At 40.9% G+C, this 18,582-nt stretch overlaps 1 protein-coding gene across 1 annotated transcript in view; it reads right to left on the reverse strand.

The window, feature by feature from the left end:
- Nucleotides 1–10,071: 10,071 nt before the first annotated feature.
- ube3d (ubiquitin protein ligase E3D) overlaps nt 10,072–18,582 on the reverse strand; it is a 44,801-nt gene continuing 36,290 nt past the window's right edge. Inside the window, exon 11 of the mRNA XM_053881762.1 lies at nt 10,072–12,724. The gene's annotated coding sequence lies outside the window, so the exon portion shown is untranslated. The remainder of the gene's footprint in view (nt 12,725–18,582) is intronic.

Here is an 18,582-nt window from a genome sequence, read left to right on the forward strand (position 1 = left end):
GGATGCGCAGCAGGCCTTGAAGAAACAGAATGAAAACAGACTTTTAAAAGCATTTTTCCAACTAAGCAGGCTTCACTGACTCATCTACAAACACTGCTTGTGGTTCCTTCTTCTGCTGTAGTTCAGATATGACAGATTCCAATTGCTCCCATAATCCTCCATCCTTAGCCCTCAGGATCAATCCTCAATCTAAACCCTCATTAGGCTGTTTGGGACTTTGTGAGACATATGAATGGGGCACCCCTTTGCTGATATGTCCTCAAACTGTGGGAGCCAGCAGTGTCCAGTCTGTCAATTCAGGAGATGTAGAAGACCTGCAAAAGATCGTAAAATAAAAGTACAGATCATACTACAATGAGGTACTTTCTGGTTTTCGTAATATTTACGTCTCCGTTTTCAAAGAAAATACATTTATAGCTTGCTTTTTATTGGCTGAAAGTACGCAAAACATTCTGGGTAGTCTGGGTATTTGTCAATCCTGAGGTAGGTGCCAACAAATCTCAAAACTGAACTAGATGTTTTCCTCAATCTTGCTCCTCAACATAACAAGTCCTTGTACTTCACTGGAGAGCACATTTTTAAGGCTGAGGATTATGGAGGATTTGGAATCCACCCCAAAAAGACAAGCTATCAAGACAACGTCGCTGGTGACAGATATAACAGCTCACTGGCGTCTTATGTTACGGTGACCTGTTCAGGTTGCTGGTATCTATGCGCTTTAAGGGGGCCCTGTTGCGCCAATTTATTAGTCTGCAAAATGGCCTTCACGAAACACTGTTTTACATTGACAAGGACAATAACATCCAGCGCAAAATGGGTTTACAGCAGGGATCTCTGAGCCTCAAAAGAGGCCTCAGTGGGTGTAGGTTTTTGTTCCAACCAGTAAAGAGGACCCCTTTTCACCAGTCAGGTGCATGGTGCTGCTTGTTTCAGCTGACACCTGATTGGTGTTTACTGATGGATGCTTGCTGGGTTGCAACAGAAACCTGCACCCACTGCAGCCCTTTCAAGCAGTGGTTAGTGGTCAACACTGTCAACATTCAAACATCGTAGCAAAACAGCTGACCTCGTATTTACAACTGGGATGCTGATTTGAGGAATGCAGTCACTGTCTGTGCGTCGAGATGTTCTCTCCCTCCCTCCGTTCATACTGTGTCCACCAGAGCAAAGTGCACCTCTTCATCTTTCATTGTACCTACGGTTAAAAACTCACTCCATGAAGTTTGTCGGTGCCGTCATCGAACCTATGATTCTCTGCAGGTTATTTGAACAAGATCTTGTGGGAATCGATCTTTTGGGAAAAGGAACTGATGTAGCACCATGTCTTATTTCCAAAATTAAATTAGTGTACTTGCACATGGATGGACATTGTTCTGTCACTCTTCTGTATATAACACTCTAGAAAACTCTCAAAACATGGAAAAGCATGCATTTAACTGTTGAGGATAAACATCTATAATCGAAGGTAAATTATTACCTATTAAGGAAGGACACTGTGATCTCAGAGTAACTGTCTGGGGGATTAAATAGAAGTATATATATAAATGATTTAATAATAAAGGACGTTTTTTAAATCAATAAAAGAAGTATATGCTCCGTTTTAGAGGAAAACTGAGGACAAAATGAATATCTGAAGCTTAGCACACAAGCAATGACTAATACTCCGGGAGTTTAAAAGGCTAAATTTGAATTGTGAAGCAGGATTGTGTGATGGGAAACTGAGAAAATCTGGATTAAGATTTGAAGCTTCTGGTCCTCAACAGAAAGTTTATGGTAATCCATGCAGATCTGGGATTGGTCGACACATTTAGCCAGGTTGTTCTGAGGAAATGTGATGAGATCCATTTCGGCGTCCTTAAATGTACCGCTAAAATCTAGGGATCCTGACCATTAGCCAAGGAGTTTTTCCTTCAATATTTGTTAGAACTGAGACTGACACTTCAGGATTGCGACAGATAAATGGACATAGATAATTTACTTCAGTGGCTCAACTTACAAAGACAACTTTTGAACGGTGACAATAGAAAAAAAAACCATTACTAATATGTCATCTGCTTTTATTTATTTGTTTATTTTTGACCGGACGCTTCCTGTGTTCTCCCCTCTGTGTCTCCCTGAGCTTGAGAAGGTAATGGCACACACCTGGAACCAATCAGCAGTCACACTTCCCACCTGCTGCGGAAAGCCTGCTGGTTCTAGTGCTGTGTGTCAGACTGACTTTGCTCCCATGCTAGTAACTTGGCCTCTCAAACGTCTTCTCTTCACGCTCTGTCCTATAACGATCTGTTTTCCAGTTCTTGAGCATCATCTTTTGCTTCTCTGCTCAGATGTGTGTGAGCTGGACCACCTGCTTGTTTGATTGGTCGGTGTTCTGACCTCCATGTTGCTGTTTTGTGGGTTTCTCTTGTGTGCACTTTGTAGTTCTTGGAATGAGACATTTAGTTTGGACTTAATGCCGATATCATTCTTTTTGGTATTAGCAGCCATTTATTGATATAATCCCTATTAGTAATAAGATCTTATGGGAATAATATTTAACTTATATTAAGCAAGTTTACATGTTATATTGAATGAACGGCTTTATAATGCTTATTCTAATAAAGGACTGAATCCAACAGACGCTGTGATGTTGGGTAAGGTTCAATTGGATCCAGCATGAGAGGCGTGTGTATGACAAGGATAGCTCTGTTAGGGAATATTCTTTTTGATTTTAATTTGTTGGTTCTGTGGTAGTCATTCTCACGAGTAAACAGACACGCGGAAGATACATTGGAGGCGTATATTCCAACAATCGATAGTTGTGCTTTAACTGACTAGTGTTTATTATATTAATCATGTTGCATAACTTGCAATGTAGCAGCTGCAGGATGAAAACCTTGAAGATGCATTCATATATTTATTAACTATTATTTAACCTTTTCAAAGTGTCATCTGTCTTAGAGTTCATATTTGCATATATACTGCTTATGGCTCTAATAATAAAGTTCTAAGATTTGTTGTTGGGTTGACTGTGTAATCTCAAAAAAGCAAATTGTACTACCTGTAAAAAATATGCTTATGTTAACTAAATTGTCTTCTTTTCTTAACATGACTAATACATAGTATAATTTTGCAAAACATGGAGCAAGAGTTTGCTTGGGCACCCAGATGATAACGGCACGAAACTTCTCGATGGTCTACAAATGGGTAGGTTCATTTTTCTGAATTCGAGACAAGAGAAGTTGATAATCATATATAATAAATAAATACTCCGTGCCAGAGGTGTTTAACTCTTTTTTGTAAAGTGTTTTTGCAGTTGGCAAACAAAAAAAAAAAAGAAATATTGCATATTTAACCAGTTGTTTTGGTGGGAAGAGCTCATGGATCTTATTGACTGCCAACAAATGCTTTTGAAAATGTGACAACTAAGTCCCGCTTCTGACCACATCTCTTGCATCTGATATCGTGATATTAATATATTTATAGTCATGTTTCATGCGGCCCTTGTAGAGAAATATCAGAATCTGTTGGAGGGAAGGTTTAATAAAGGCTCCCACTGTCCAGCTTCAACCCAGACTCTTCTCCTCCTCTTGCTTATCACGCACATATCAATTGTGCTCTGACTTGGTTCCAGCCTCTGCACGTGTCCGTATTTATAATTCATATGTCTCTTACTCTCATTTATGCTCATATGCATTTCTCTCCTCTTGAATGCAGGGATGTGTAATATGACCTGATTTCTCGCCCGAGATCAAGTATGGATCAGAATCTCGTTTCCATATGCGTCTCCCATTCAAAGCTCCTCTCTCCTGAGAGCCTGCACCGCTCTCCACATCCACATTTCTCCTGTTACAATCTCAGCCCCCGGTTGTCAGGAACGTTGTTCCGCCCCTTAGCTCGCCATCCTGTCATTTTCTATTCTCTGTTTGAAACGTGAAGAGCGGCCGTGCCAGTACAGCAGTCTGGCAGCGGCACTGGCGTAATGAAATAGTCTTGGGCTGCAGGTGAAATGCAATATTCCTCAAGTGGTGTGTAACATGAGCTTTATATGCAGATATCAGATAGTTCTCCACGATGTTGCTATTACCATGCACAAGCCAAACGCTTTGAGCGTTTTGAATTAGGATTTCTCCTGGTCCCCTGTTGCACGTGAGACAGGCAGAGATGAGCTGCATATAAACACTGTGGATCGAACTGTCGGCAAAAATGAAATGAAACAACTTTCATGACACACACACACACACAGTTGTATTTCTGTTCTTGTGGGGCCATTGTGAGGTCTCTCACTGACATGCTTTCCCCAGCCGCTCACCCTAAAACTTACCATCCTAAACAAATGGCTAACCTTAACCAGGACTCTGAACCAAACTGAAACCCAATTGTCTATCTGTATTTGTAATTGTAACCCAGTTATTTTGTGACTTAGCCTAGTGGGGTCCAGCCAAATGTCCCCACAAAGTCATGTGGTACTCACAAGGATAGTGTGTCAGGAATTGGTCCCCTCAAAGTACAGTAAACAAAGCAGACACACACACACACACACACACATCTATATATATATATATATATAGAGAGAGAGAGAGAGACTATAATATGATATTAAGTCTTAATATGACATTTGTGTGTAATAAATCCAATATATTAAAACAGTGTTTATATTAGATGTATTTTATTAGTCTTATCATGGGGAAATTTGACAATTGTAATTGTACAATATATGGTATAGTTGTACAAAATAATTTTACAAACCTATTAAAATATTTTTTCATTTTATTAAAAAACAAAACCGTTTTATAGCATTTTGTTTTATGTCATGCTTCAGTGTTTTGAACTACTGATTTCATGGAATAGTCTCAACTGAATATCAATATTTTTTTCAACTAAATTCATGCTGAATTTTGTTTTTAACTTTTGTTTTCACTGTTTATGAATGTCAACAATTCATCTGGAGGCTCATAAGACAGTGTCTCTTGTGATATGAGCCAGTGGTGTCACTGAGATACTCCTTATCCAAGATTTTAACTATCAACTGGAGTCTGACGTTATCTTAGGCTCCTATTTCTCTTAAATAAATACACAAATTCTTTCACCAGCGACTGTGTGAGACTCACCAATGTGCACTGTCCACTGTGTTTTGTGCATATGAAATTGCTGTAGTAATTTCAATAAAATATTTTTTAATCATAAAGAATAAATAAAGAAAAAAATAGCCCAAAATTGAAGTTGTAGAAGCAAGATTAAAATTTCTACACATCATAAAGCTGCTTTACCAACACACGATTTGAATTGAAACTTGAAGTAACAGTGAAATATCAGGCTTGTTGCCACACTCTTCTCACTGTTCTGTTGTTCAAGTAAGTCAGGTTCCGTGAATCGTTGTTTTCTTGTAGCATCTTTAATACAGCTTGACAATTAACATCATTATTATCATCATGAAAAGACCTTATGCCAGCCTCCCACACTCTAGAGGGTGCCACAAAGTGACAGGGAGCGTTGGGTTGATCCCATGATCTCTAGGAACAGGACCATTCAGACCAAAGAAAGCCTGATCTTTCATGGTTTTAAATGTTGAGGTTGTTCATGAAGTCAGTCTAAAGGTTAAAAGCTGGTGATCATCTGTCGGCTTGTTTGATGTGGTAACTCGGTGTGTGGAATAGCAACACACGAACATGACTGAAGAAGGAAGATCTTTGTAGGCTGCTGAGTTGGTGAAGTGTGATTCACTTGTGACGGCACCAATGTCATAAAGGAAGAGCTTCTCAAACATGTTTATTTTATTTCACTTGTTTACACAATGAAGTGACGTAAACAATATCATAGTAAAATGTCATCAGTTCATCTCCAGAGTCGACCACAAACGCGTCACCCTTTTTTGTGTGTGTATCTCAGTTATCCCCCACTGTCATGCTACTCTCAGTTCAAAGAGAAAATTCTCCTGATAAATCCAAAATTCTTGCGAGTCGCTGAGGTATAAAAAAAAAAGAGCTGTTCAGGAGGGATTAATCTTTCCTGCTCTCTGGTAAATCCCTTCAACAATGTGAGGATAAACACCAGCAGAAAACCCGATCTGACAGCCGCTTGTGTGACCGGCTTCACGAGTGGACGGTCTGTGTCGCATCAGCAGCCGCTCAGGTTAAGTCACCGCGCTCTTCGCTTCCTTGGTGCGTGTTTTAAGTCTGGACTGCTGATGTATCCCTCTGAGCAGCTGGACGTATTGCCGAGACTAGCATTTCTTCAGTGACGCTGTTCTCTGTTCATTAACCTTTGGACCTGTTTGACATTTGCTTCATCGCCATAATAGTTGGTGAGCAGTCAATCAATATATTGACGTTGCAACTCATCAAAAGATGATTCATTATTAATCTACCCAGCGACAAAAGAAACACTAGTCATTAGTGCTGCTTTTTTTGTTGACCCGTATTGTCTTGAAAAATGCACAAACATCAGCCACCCTTTAAAAGAAGGTCAGTGAACCTTTCAACGATGACCTTCCCGACTCAGGTGAGAATATCATCTTTCTATTCGGTGAACTCAGGGCTTGAAGAAAGATGTGTCATTTTGAACCAATTCCAATGGAATTATTTCAACTTCAACCCAAAATCCAGTTCCAAGTTTTGTCTACAACTCCCAGGACCAAAGGTTAAACCTGCTGTTTTTGTTTACTTAAGTCTGTCATGCTGATGTGTCTTTTTCTTTCTTCTTCCAGTAATGTTTGTACTTCCAAAGTTATATCTATTTATCCTTACTCGACTGTTTTCTCACACGTCAACGCTCAGATCATGGACGAAATGTTGGAATAGCTCTGGGATTCAACCCCTGATTTGTAGTAAAACCTGCAACATACTCATGTTTGTGAAACTATGACATGTTTCCTTATGAAGACTCTGCAGTCGCTCGTGATGAAAAACAAATTTCATCCACGCAGCCTTTGGTTCCTCTCCCTCATGGCCAAAAACACGCTTCTTCATCTCAGTTAAAAAGTTGTTCTTCCAATTCAGTAATTCGAGGAACGACAGCGCGCTGTGTCATCAATCCCATGGTCCTTTGTGAGTTACATGAACAAGCTCCTGTGATGCCTTTTTGGTAATGAGTTCTGGAGGCAAATGGAATTGTCAACACAGAGCGTTTAGCGTTTTGTTTATTTTAACAGTCAATTACTTGGAAACGGATGAATATTGTATGTTGACGTTTCTTTTTGCTAACACAGAAGCGTAATAAGACCCCTTTTTCCGTGCGCTAGAAGGCGTCAATTTTTCATGACCTCTAAGAGTATTAAAAACACAGTTGGCTCAGAATGAAGTTCAAAAGTGGTTCATAGCTAAAACTAGATCACGGTCAATACATGTTAATACGGAAGAGGATTAGGGCCAGTGAAGAAAAAAAAATGGCAGAATTCTGACTTTTTTTTCAGAATCAGAATCAAATTTATGGCCATGGTCAGTGGGGATCCCACCAACTAGGAAAGTGTTTTGGAATAAAGTGCTGACAGAAAATGTAAAATGAAATAAAATAAACAACAAAGGCTGTTCACGAATTCAACAGTCTGACGGCCGAGGGGAAGAAGCTGTTGCTGTGATAGGAGGTTCTGGTCTGGATCGAAACTGTTACTCTCCTGAAGTCTATGACCACCTCCACTGTCTTCTGGGCGTTGAACTTCTGGCTGCACCAGGACACTAGCTGCTCCACCTCCCTCCCTTAAGGGTCTGAGCATCGGAGACAGTCGTCCCCAGCCGCACACGCTGACTCCGGCTGGTCAGGAAGTCTGTAATTCTAATTCTGATGATTCCTGCCTCGCAATTCATTGGTCGACATCACAAAGTGAGAATTCTGCGATTGAAGTCACTTTAATGTCAGTATTCAGAGAAAAAAATTGGAATTCTCACTTTAAAGTCAGAATTCTGAAAAAAGAAAAGTCAGAATTCTGACCGAAAAAGTCAGGATTCTCACTTTAAAGTCAGAATATTCTCAGAATTCTCTTTTTAAAGTCAGAATTCTGAGATTAAAGTCAGAATTCTGCCAATTATTTTATTTTTTCTTCACTGTCCCTGACCCTCTTCCGTATGTTGAGGAGTACAATGTAACGTTTTTTTTTCTTAAATTGATCAGGAAAAACTGATGGAGCTAGAAGGCACCGTGAAAGGTCTGAAAGCAGAAGTGTATAGTATGTTTGAGCAGTGGTTAAGGAGGATGATTTTTTCTTTTTGTAATTCAGTATCAACTTTTATTTCCTGTTGAAGGAGCATCAATAACTGTTCATTTTGTCCGATCAAACTTGGACAGTGTGCCATTTTGGCCCCTTGCCTGGTGGAGCTTAACACCCCTGTTCTGGAAACTTCAGCAGCCGTCTGAAGGTTGAATAAGGGGAAGCAAGCACTCACAGTGTAAAAGCCCTTGAAGATACAACTTATTGCGCACTCATGTTTCAAACCAATTAAAACAAACCACAATATGACGTGGCTGAACTTCTACAGCACAAAGATTCAAACATTTCCTCTTCCCTTTTTTTCTCGGGAATTCCAGATGAAAGAAACCAAAGTCCATGCTTTACTTTTACTATTTTTTGTACTTCACATGATCCTTTGAATGTACTTCTACAGTGAGATCGATTGGATCTGCATGGTCATCTGACGGAGACCTTTGGAAAAGCTGCTGGCATCTATTGATGCAGCAGATTTCCAAAGTTTCCTCACACGCTGGCCTTTCACAGCTGCAGCTGAACACTGTGTTCACACTGCTGTCACGTTTTCCTTACTCAAGAGTGAAGATAATGTCTGTATAATATTGACAAATCACCTCGGGTGACATAACTAAAGACCCAGAGATAATTCCACTTTATTTATTTGACTTTTGCAATGACTGCTGGAGCCAAATCCATCTGCGGAAGAGGAAGGATGCAGCCATTAAAGACGAAATGATGAAATCTCACATGGCACTTTGCTGTGATGAGTTGGCAACTACTTGCTTGTTTGTGCTTCCTTGAACTCCTTCACTTTCCAAAGCAGCTAATTGGAAATAGTTGATCGTCACTTCTCCGTTATGCAACAGCAGAAAAAAAAAGTCCTCCAATTTGTTCCTACTCTTCTGGTACATTATTCACACCAGCCAATTATCCTGTCCATTCATTGTAGCTTAAAATGGTTCCCCGATCATTGAACACATCACACTTGACCTTAAAAGTAAATCACGTCTTCAGTAAACAAGTTCCTCTGTTCTGTTGTTTTTGGGGAAATGTATCAAGTCATGACCCACCTGACTTTCCTCTGAGTATTCATCCCCATGTGTAGAAATATTCAGCAGCCTTGTGTTCTGGAAGAAAAGAAAAGATGCAGACCTTCCTTTTTCTTTGTTATTATTGTTGAACCCACCCTAAACTCCACAATGAGCTAAACCTGACTCATCCTCTGCCAAGGAGATTATGTGACGGCCTTTTTCATTCCCTCTGTCTGTTAGCAAAACACTTAAAGGATGAATGTGACATGTTCAGGAAATTGTGATAATGGGACGAGGAACAGATGAGTGATGTTTGGTGGCTCATCTCGCTGCAAAATGCTGGAGAACGACACAGTGTGAAACTGAATCACAACAATCTTATCTGACAGAAGAGATGGAATGTGATGGTTTTATAATTTGTGCAGTCAGATGGTTGGCCTCTGATTCCAGCGGCCCAGGTTCAAGTCCAGGTCAGGGCTTTCTCTGTCTTATCATCTTCCTACTGGATGTGCTTGACTTCACTCTAATGGAAATTCCTTCCATTCCTTCTTTGCTTGAACACTTCCTCAATTGTATTTTTATTTTGAATAGAGAGTTGCTATGTGGTCCACAATGACCCCCCAGTTTGACAGTCTACTACAGTACTACAGTACTGGAAGAGTAGTGCTGAGGTGGCAAAACGTTGCAATGCTTTGCCCTCCTTTTTTTTTTTTTTTTTTTTTAGTTTAAAGAATGAAATTCATATTATAGCTGACTTGCGCACCTCCACTACAGTAAATGCCGCTGAAGAGCTGCTATGCCACAGCTGTGTTCTCTGTAGAGGCAGTAAGGATGTGCAGGTAAAGGAAACAGATGACAAAATCTCAGCACCAAGAATACATTTGTATTTTGTTTCCAAATTAAAACTGGGAACAGAAACAATGGGTTAGAATGCTTTCTGTATCAACAAGAACAAGAACTTCATATTTTAATGTTGCTGTCTTTTAAGTGAGTAACTTGATGTTTTCTACTTGAGTCTTGAAAGGACCCTGACTGACCACAAAACTGCAGCAAAGTTCTGTCATTGCTGGTTTAGTACATGTTGATGAGGAAAAAAAGTGGATCATCATTCCACCGCAGTCTGTGAGCAGCTGTTAGGAGACATATTTGAGCAAAAACCCAGTAGCAAACAATGGCTATTAGGAAGGTAGCAGCTCGAACTTGTTTAAGTGGAGCACACATCACCGCTGCATCCTTCTATATATAACTCAAGGGCCTGAGAAGAATTCATAAAGGAACGTTTGACTTGGATCAACATAAGTTACTCATGAATTCTTGTGGCCATACAAGTGAAAAAATGTCTATCATTTTAGCCGAAGCAACTGGGGTGACAGGTGGCACCTAAGGCCCACACTGACTGTCACTGAGATATGAACTCACAACTTCCTACTTTTAGTCATTGTTGCAACTCGGTGCTAACCAGCTGCTTCTTTAGAGCCTTGTCCTTGTGGTGACATTTGCTAGATGCATGACCACTGTCCCAACAAAGGCTTGCTGCTGACAAACTACATGTTCGATCTAAAAAAAATTATTGTCAGATGAGCAAGTTGCTGCGCCTTAAGATTTACACCAGACTGCGAATCATTTCAAGTTCTCAAGCAGCTGCGCAGTTTTTAGAAATTGTTTGAAGTCAGGCGAGCACTACTGCGCAGAACACTTCAACATGTTAACATAAAATGAACGAGAAGCACTACAAAGAACTACAAACATGGACGACACGCTGTTCCTGTGGGTCCCATCTTTTTCAACTGTAAAAGTCTCTGAATGAAGTGAATTATTTGTGAGGCTCTGTTGTCTTTTTATTGCAAGAATGATACATGGAGTATCTATAGCACATAGTGGTGCTAACTTAGCAACAATGCTAATGTTTTCGTGGCTGTGATGTATGTCCTTAAACCAACAAATCCCGTCCTCTACTCTTTTTGAGAGATCTAAAAAAACGACCCGAGAGAACACCTGCAGATCAGCATCATCGCGAGTGACAACACAGCTGATATCAGGTTTCAACATCAACAAAGGCAGAGGATCACTGCTGTATCAAGTTTCACAAGTGATTTCTCAGTTGTATGTTGTGTTATGTGGCGCCGTTTGCTTAAGCTACGCAACAGCCAGGCCAGTCATAGTCTGGTCCTAGTCCAGCTACTCGGCTACATGCAGGCATAGTCCAGCTATAAACAGCATTATCCAGGTTGTGTAGTCCAATTAAAAGACATTCAAATTCCTCTTTCATGTTAAAAGTCCAAACTTAGTCAAAATAACGCAAATAATAAATTGTTTTCTGAGCCTTCATGTCGCCATGGTCACTGTTCAGGTGTCCAGTTTTGTCTTCCTCCCTCAGTTCATATGTTTATTGTTCATAGTTGTCTTGGACACCATCCAGTTCAGTTGTATTCATCTAAGATTGTTGCTTTAGCAAGTGGCAGAGTCTCCTGCAGCAGCGCCGTCTTGGGAGCGGGAATGTGTTTTGGACATCTGTTTTTATATTGAGACATTTTTTTCATCAAAAAAATTTTCTGGTCTGGTGTCGGCTTCGTAACAGTAATAACCACCACTAGTTGTTGGACAGGGACAGCACATACCAGGTGTTTAGGAGACAAAGTCAGAGAGGCTGAGAGAAGATGTCGAGGTTGGAACTGCCAGGCAGAGGAGATTTATGGAGGTGGTGAAGGAGGACATGAGGTTTGTAGGTTTGAGAGAAGCGGATGCAGAGGACAGGGTGAGATGGAGGAAGGTGATCCGCCGTGGCCACCCCTGAAGGGAGAAGCCGAAAGAAAAAGAAGCAGGAGTTGTTGGTCAGTATTCATCATATTCACCTTACTGTTTGGGTGGCACAAATATGTCTTCAATGGCTCAGATTCATCGATGCATATCGCAGTTGGCTGAACACGAGTTCATAATAAAGTGTGCCTGCCAGAGCTTTTGCTGACATATTGTTTGATATATTGAGAATTATCGAGCTTGAATAGCTGCTTTCCAATTCTAATTCCTAAGTGTTTTCACATGTTCAAAGCCACACAGTAGCAGCCAGTCTCTCCAGCAGCAAAACAGACCTGTGCAACCCTGTGGGGACTCGTAATTGGCTGGGCCCCCAAAACCTTATCTGCAATTTAATTTCAATAACTGCATAATTCACCGGAAACCCAGCACAACATAAGGATATTTGGGTTCCAGACACGCTGTTGAAGCTTGAAAGCAAATGTTTTGCGATGCGTGAATATCACGGCGAGTGAGCTCATTTACTCACCGAGACAAGCGCTAAAACTCTCCCGCGCTAATGAGGGAGCGAGCCACTACAAAGGTGGGTGTATCTGTGCGAGTGTTTGTGAGGTGGAGCGGAGTCAAGGAGACAGTTTCCTCTGGAAATGAAACCCTTCCTCTCGCTTGTGCCTATTAGCTGAGTTTTCAAATGTCTTCGCCTCATCGGGAGTGATCCTAAATGGAGCTGGCAGGGTTGCGCAGGGGCCGGGGCCACAGGCAGTCAAGAAGGCGCGCGCTCCTGGTACAAAGAGGAGAGTGAAATGTTAATGACAACAGATTTGCCGCGCACGCACTCACACACACACACACAGAAATCACAGCCTCCTCCCTATACTGTCATGTTGGTCACCCGACTATAGTAGGAGATGTGTTTTCACCGTGAGGTATCCATACGCCGCCCCTACACACAGTGCCACTTCACAGTGACCACTCCAGTGCTGTTGCCCTGGCCGACACTCTCTGCTCTGATGATGGATCTCTCAGAGTGCTACAGGAGATATTGGATAACAAGCAGAGGCAGAAGAAGATCTGAGGGAGACAGTAACCACCACTGAAGAACACTGACAGCGCTGAGAGGCATCATTTAGAGGTTGGAAAACAACAGAGTTGCACAACTCAAAGAGGAAGAAAGGCTACAAATGACTCTTCATTTCCGTCGTCTCCTGAGATGTTGTTTGAAATGCAACTAATAGTCATGCTGCTGAAGACCTACATGATGCAAGAGCTTAGTCTGTTTCATCATTAGAGACTTGAACAACTAGAGCAAGTATTTAAGCTTTGAAATCTAACTCGTGCTAAACTAGGGTTGCCACATTTCATGGCGCAAAAGGCACATGCCGCTGCAAAGCAAGTGAGCCGAACCAGCGGTAACGCCTACTGAGCGGCTGCTTCAGCTGCACCTTGCCACAATTTGCATAGACCCAATGGCCTGTGAGTCCTGAGCAGTCAACACTCAGACAATGAAAAATAGAAAGAAAGCGCTTTCTTCAAAATAGAAGACAGATTTTCACATTATTGTTGTGCAATTAAATTTATTATTAGTAAATATTCTTTAGCCAGATCACTCCATTACTCAACTACCACCACCAGTCTTTCACCAAAACAGAATGTTTCTTTGTCAACTCAGTGTAAAAAAAGAAGAAAACAGAAAATCATTCAATAATAATAATAATAATAATCACCCTGTGTGATATCCAGATGATACATTTAACGCAAAGTCAGCACTGACTATTTATAGTATGAATGTAATAATGACATTCTGTCATGATGATGCTATGTAATTTCTCACAGACAAACAAAAAAAAAACAACATCTCCTAGAGACAACTACCGGGTTGAATTTCTATTTTTACTTTATCTGACTGTAAAACATAAATGCTATTTTTCAACTTCACTGTTGAAGTTATTTACACAAATATTCTCATCCACTGTTGTAAGCAGCTGACGTCTTTGTTTTGAAGACGCTGTTCTGTGAGAGTGATGCTGTTATATCTACATCAGGTTGAGCACGAGTTTGACCACTAAAACTTGATGACTATCAGAGACAAAGCAACCTGAGAATTGGTCTCCAATAAAAGGTCAAGAAAAGCACTCAGGTCTCACCATCTGCACCACAGCCATAACTGTCCTTCAGGTCAGAAGGCCTTGAGCCTTGTGGATAGGCAGGATGGCTTTAGGGTACCCTGTATATTGTCTTATCATTAAGCTGTGCCACTCAAAGCCGATCGAGTGGATTATGTTTTTCTTTTTGTAGTCAGTTTGCTAGCCTGTTTTTTTATCCTGTGATCCCCTTATACTTAGCTAACTATTTGCTCTGTCCTCGTGTTGCACTTGTTTGCAATTGGAGTGCAACCATTTCTGCACGCACTTTGACATCTACCATTGTAAATGCACCACCACCAATCCACCGAAACAGCAAAGATTTAATGCAGTTGGCTGTGAAAGAAAGACAAAAAATGTAAACTCAGTAGCTTCTATGATCCTCATTCGCTAAAACACAGGCTGTGCCTTCATTGAACTGGTCTCTGACTAATGTTGTGAGGCACCTATGCATCAACATACGACGCAACTCACATCACGAGAGTCGCTATTTGACACCTTGGGAGTGAGAATGTCACAGTATCACTGGGTTTTCACTCTGACACGAGGAACAATCAGAGCAGTTCCCTGATGGTAACTGACCCCTCCCGACTCTACAGCACTGCCTTCACCCCGGCGATCTGCATGACAATTGCACAACTCAGTCCTCGTGACGTTCACCCCGCCAACACCATAACATTGGCTGTCTGCTTTTTACAACTAAACCTGAGTCAGTGGAAGAACAAACCACCATGCCATCACTGCAAAGATCCCACACCATGCCGTTTGGCTTATTGCTGTTGTTCATGCTGATGAGGATCAGTCAGGATGGACCCAGCACGAAGGCGCCAACAATAGAATCCAGCAGCACAGAGGTGTTGGATGGTGGAATGACTGATCAAACCACACTGGACTTGGACAGCTCTGGTAACCAGATATACGATTGGCATTGTGGCTGCAACCCATGTCTCAATTTTGGCAAAGGGTGGTAACGTAGCTGGCCAAGACGTCGGCCTTCCATGGTGGTTCCTGTTGGACGGCACCTGTTGGCGGGTTTCAGGATGGTGGAATCACAGGTCCCAAATGGTCTGGCAATAATCCTGCTTGATGTGCCAACCTGAGATATGCCCAAGGGGAGATTGTGGTCCTCTGATGACTTGGAATATAATTTTTTGTTCAGCGTGTAAATGTGCATGCATCTTGTTGTTTACAGGCAATGAGTTCCACAACGTCTTAAATTAACTAGTTCTTTCTTGAACCATATTTTCACAACATTTCCGATTTTAACATTCCATCTCTCGATAGAACAAACTACCATATTTCATATTTGCAGGTGATTCGTTTTGCAGAAACAGAAACTGCTGGCTTATCCACGAAAAGTCCCAAAACAAGATAAAAGAAGTCCAAGAAAGAGGGAAGCGATGAGCTGGTACTGAATCCCAAGCTGGTAATGAATAATGTTCTCTCTACGTCTTCTATTTTAAACCTTTGATAGATGCAAACCATTGTGAGCCTTATTGATAAATCACTTGGGTTCCACTGCAGTATAACCAGAGGAGCGAATGCAGAACTAAAACTCCATCACAATTTATCCATTTAAATGTGTGGAGTTAATTACGATTACGATTAATTACAACAGAAAAACATGTTAAAATAAATTAATTTAATTTAATTTAATTTAATTTAATGGAACAGTTTGCCCTCCAGACACCAGGGAACCTTTGTAAGTGCAGGAGTTCCTGGTCCACTGATCACACTGATGCACAAGACACGTGGCAGCTAGGATGATAACAACAACAACAAACATGGAGGAATCCCTGAACAAAAGCAAATAAAAGCATCTGTTTGCTTTTGTTCAGGGATGTTTTTCTCTACACAATGGGCAGGGCTTCCACTACTCTGAATGTATTTGAAATTCTTATAAAATTGAAAATTCTTATGCAAATATTTTCAAGACATGAAAAGAGCTTTAGTTTCAATAAGGTGATATAAAAACTTGAATATAGTCACCATCGTGATTTATTGTGCCATTGTCAAACTGATGCAAAATAAACAATACTTTGTTGTTTAAATGTATGTATGGGTCCATCATTGGACTCAGTAATATACCAAATTCATTCAAGTTGAAAAATGTGGCTTCCTGTGGAAAATATTCTGATACCATTAAACTGCGATTAACTGAGATGTATATATATATATATATATATATATATATATATATATATATATATATATATATATATATATATATATATATATATACACTAGTAATAGTTCCACGTCACACAGCAATAGCTTTTCAGATTTATTTTTGTCTTTTATGGACCTGCACAGTGGAGAGATCCATTCTGCGATACATTTGGCAAACTACTAAAATGGCATTCATCACAGTGGTCCCTCGAGACTTGTCACAACCATCTAATTACAAGTTTCAAAACAATGCATTTTCCCTAATTAAGCAATTACGATGACAACTGCCTTCACCAAGGATCCAAGGGAAATGCTGTATAATATTCAGAAATCAGAGAGTTAGATTGAAATGATTCGATGTTGAGCTGGGGTGGCGATAAATAGTCAGGAAGTGATGGTTAGCAAGGGGATGAGTTTCACACAGCCCAGGACAGGGACGCCCATAAACGGCCAGGTTTACCTGGGCAGCGTATAGTAGAAGGTATCAAGCTGATGAGGTTCTTCTACAGGGGCACGGAGGTCTAACAGGACCGAAAACAACTGAGAGTGAGGATGAAAACATTGTCAGATCGCTATTTAAAAACATCGACCACTGAAGCTGGAGCATGAAGAGAGCTTTAGATTAGGAATGGTTATCGGCATCGGCCTGGATCGGTATCAGATGTTTCCATCCATAAGGCAAAATGTCCTCAATTTTACTTCACATGATATGCCGAAATGTGTATAGCCGATAGGTGTATAGCCTCGTATTTTCGTTTTTTGAATTTAATTATTCCAATACTTTTGCCATGTTGCACTTTTATTGATGCCATTGAAATGTTTACCTTTTAATACACAGATGAGCAGAACTTCTGTGGTGTGGTGTTTTGGGTGTCAGAATTGAAGCAGTTCTCACACAAACATTATGAACAACTTTTTGAGTCACAAGTCAATGGTAGAAGTATATTGAGCCATTGCCATTTTAGATAATGTGTCACTCACTGTAGTGAGCCAAACCTTCAGCAATGGTCAGAACAAAAATGGTCTTTGATGTGTGTTGGTCCTTTAGGAGGCAGGGGAGGGTGGATCCATTGTTAAATCTATTTTTCATTTCTTTGTTGTTTTAAACCGGAATTTAATCTGTAAATTGCTCCCAGTTTAGTCTATTTCAGCTGGATTTGAACCTAAAACCCAACCTCAAGTTGCAGCACTGAACTGAATGTAACTGTGCTGCCCTAAACTAATGAAAACAAGTTCTCCATGAACCCAACATCTAGTGCAACAATTAAAATAAACAAAGATGTATTGAAATTCAAGTATATAAATGTAAGATTTAAAATGCCACCGGGCAGCACTGGCACCTACATGGCCACACCCCCCCCCACCTGTCGGCTCAGTGGGATAGCGATTGGCCGTGTTCTTCCTTGGCAACACACAGCTAACACAGATTAAAAGCTTCTCTCTTTGACGGAGAGATTTTTCATTTGGTAGCATCTCAAATGAGGCTCCCCCACCTTGAAAGACCAAAGCCTCAAAGACACTGTTTTCCTGGAACCATTGAGAAAATTTCTGTCAAATCATGATGAATCCCGTCTAAAGATAGTCTGAGAGAAATTTATTGGAAAAGAGAAAAGGAAGGTATTTGGCAGAAGGGAATGGGATGCACAACCAGGAGGAGGTCTTGGCTGCCCGAGCAAGTCAGCCTCATTGTTTGCTTTGTTTTCTCCTTCCCACCCTTCGTACTTGCATGACGGATGTAGAGTCCTGCGAGAGGTGCAGCTCATCATCCCTCCGGGCTGCGGGGACCTGAAGCACCATGGGGAATGGCAAGGATGGGAATGCACGGAACAATTTTCTGCCTTATTATCACCAATTTCTTCTCTGAGCTTCAGTTTCTCTTTAGTTGTCAAAAGACAGGAAAGATGGATTATCCACTCGATTTCAAATTTGGCAGAGAAACTGGCAATGTCCCAGAGATTGTTTGTTTCTTTAGACCTTGGTCTAAAATAGCTCAACACTCATTCGACGTATCACCTCGCCTCTGGTTTCTCCAAGTCCAGGGAGCCGCGATATTGCACGTTAAAATGATCTCGGAGGCATTTTCCCCGATGATCTGCCAAAGGTTCACTGATGATGCACCTCCTTCAATATAACTCATAACAACCGCCAAATATCCTGAAGAGCAACTCAAACTTTACTGATGATACATGTCTTTTTCCACATGCTTAAAATGTGTCTTACCTTTACCTGCTTATGTTGCGTATTTCCCCCGGATGTGGGTGAAACAGCACCTGTTGTGGGACATTCCAGTATGCAACTATTAAGAGAAAAACTGGGAGCCAGTATCAAA

Source organism: Synchiropus splendidus, chromosome 12, assembly GCF_027744825.2.
Source record: "Synchiropus splendidus isolate RoL2022-P1 chromosome 12, RoL_Sspl_1.0, whole genome shotgun sequence".
Taxonomy (NCBI): Eukaryota; Metazoa; Chordata; class Actinopteri; order Syngnathiformes; family Callionymidae; genus Synchiropus; species Synchiropus splendidus.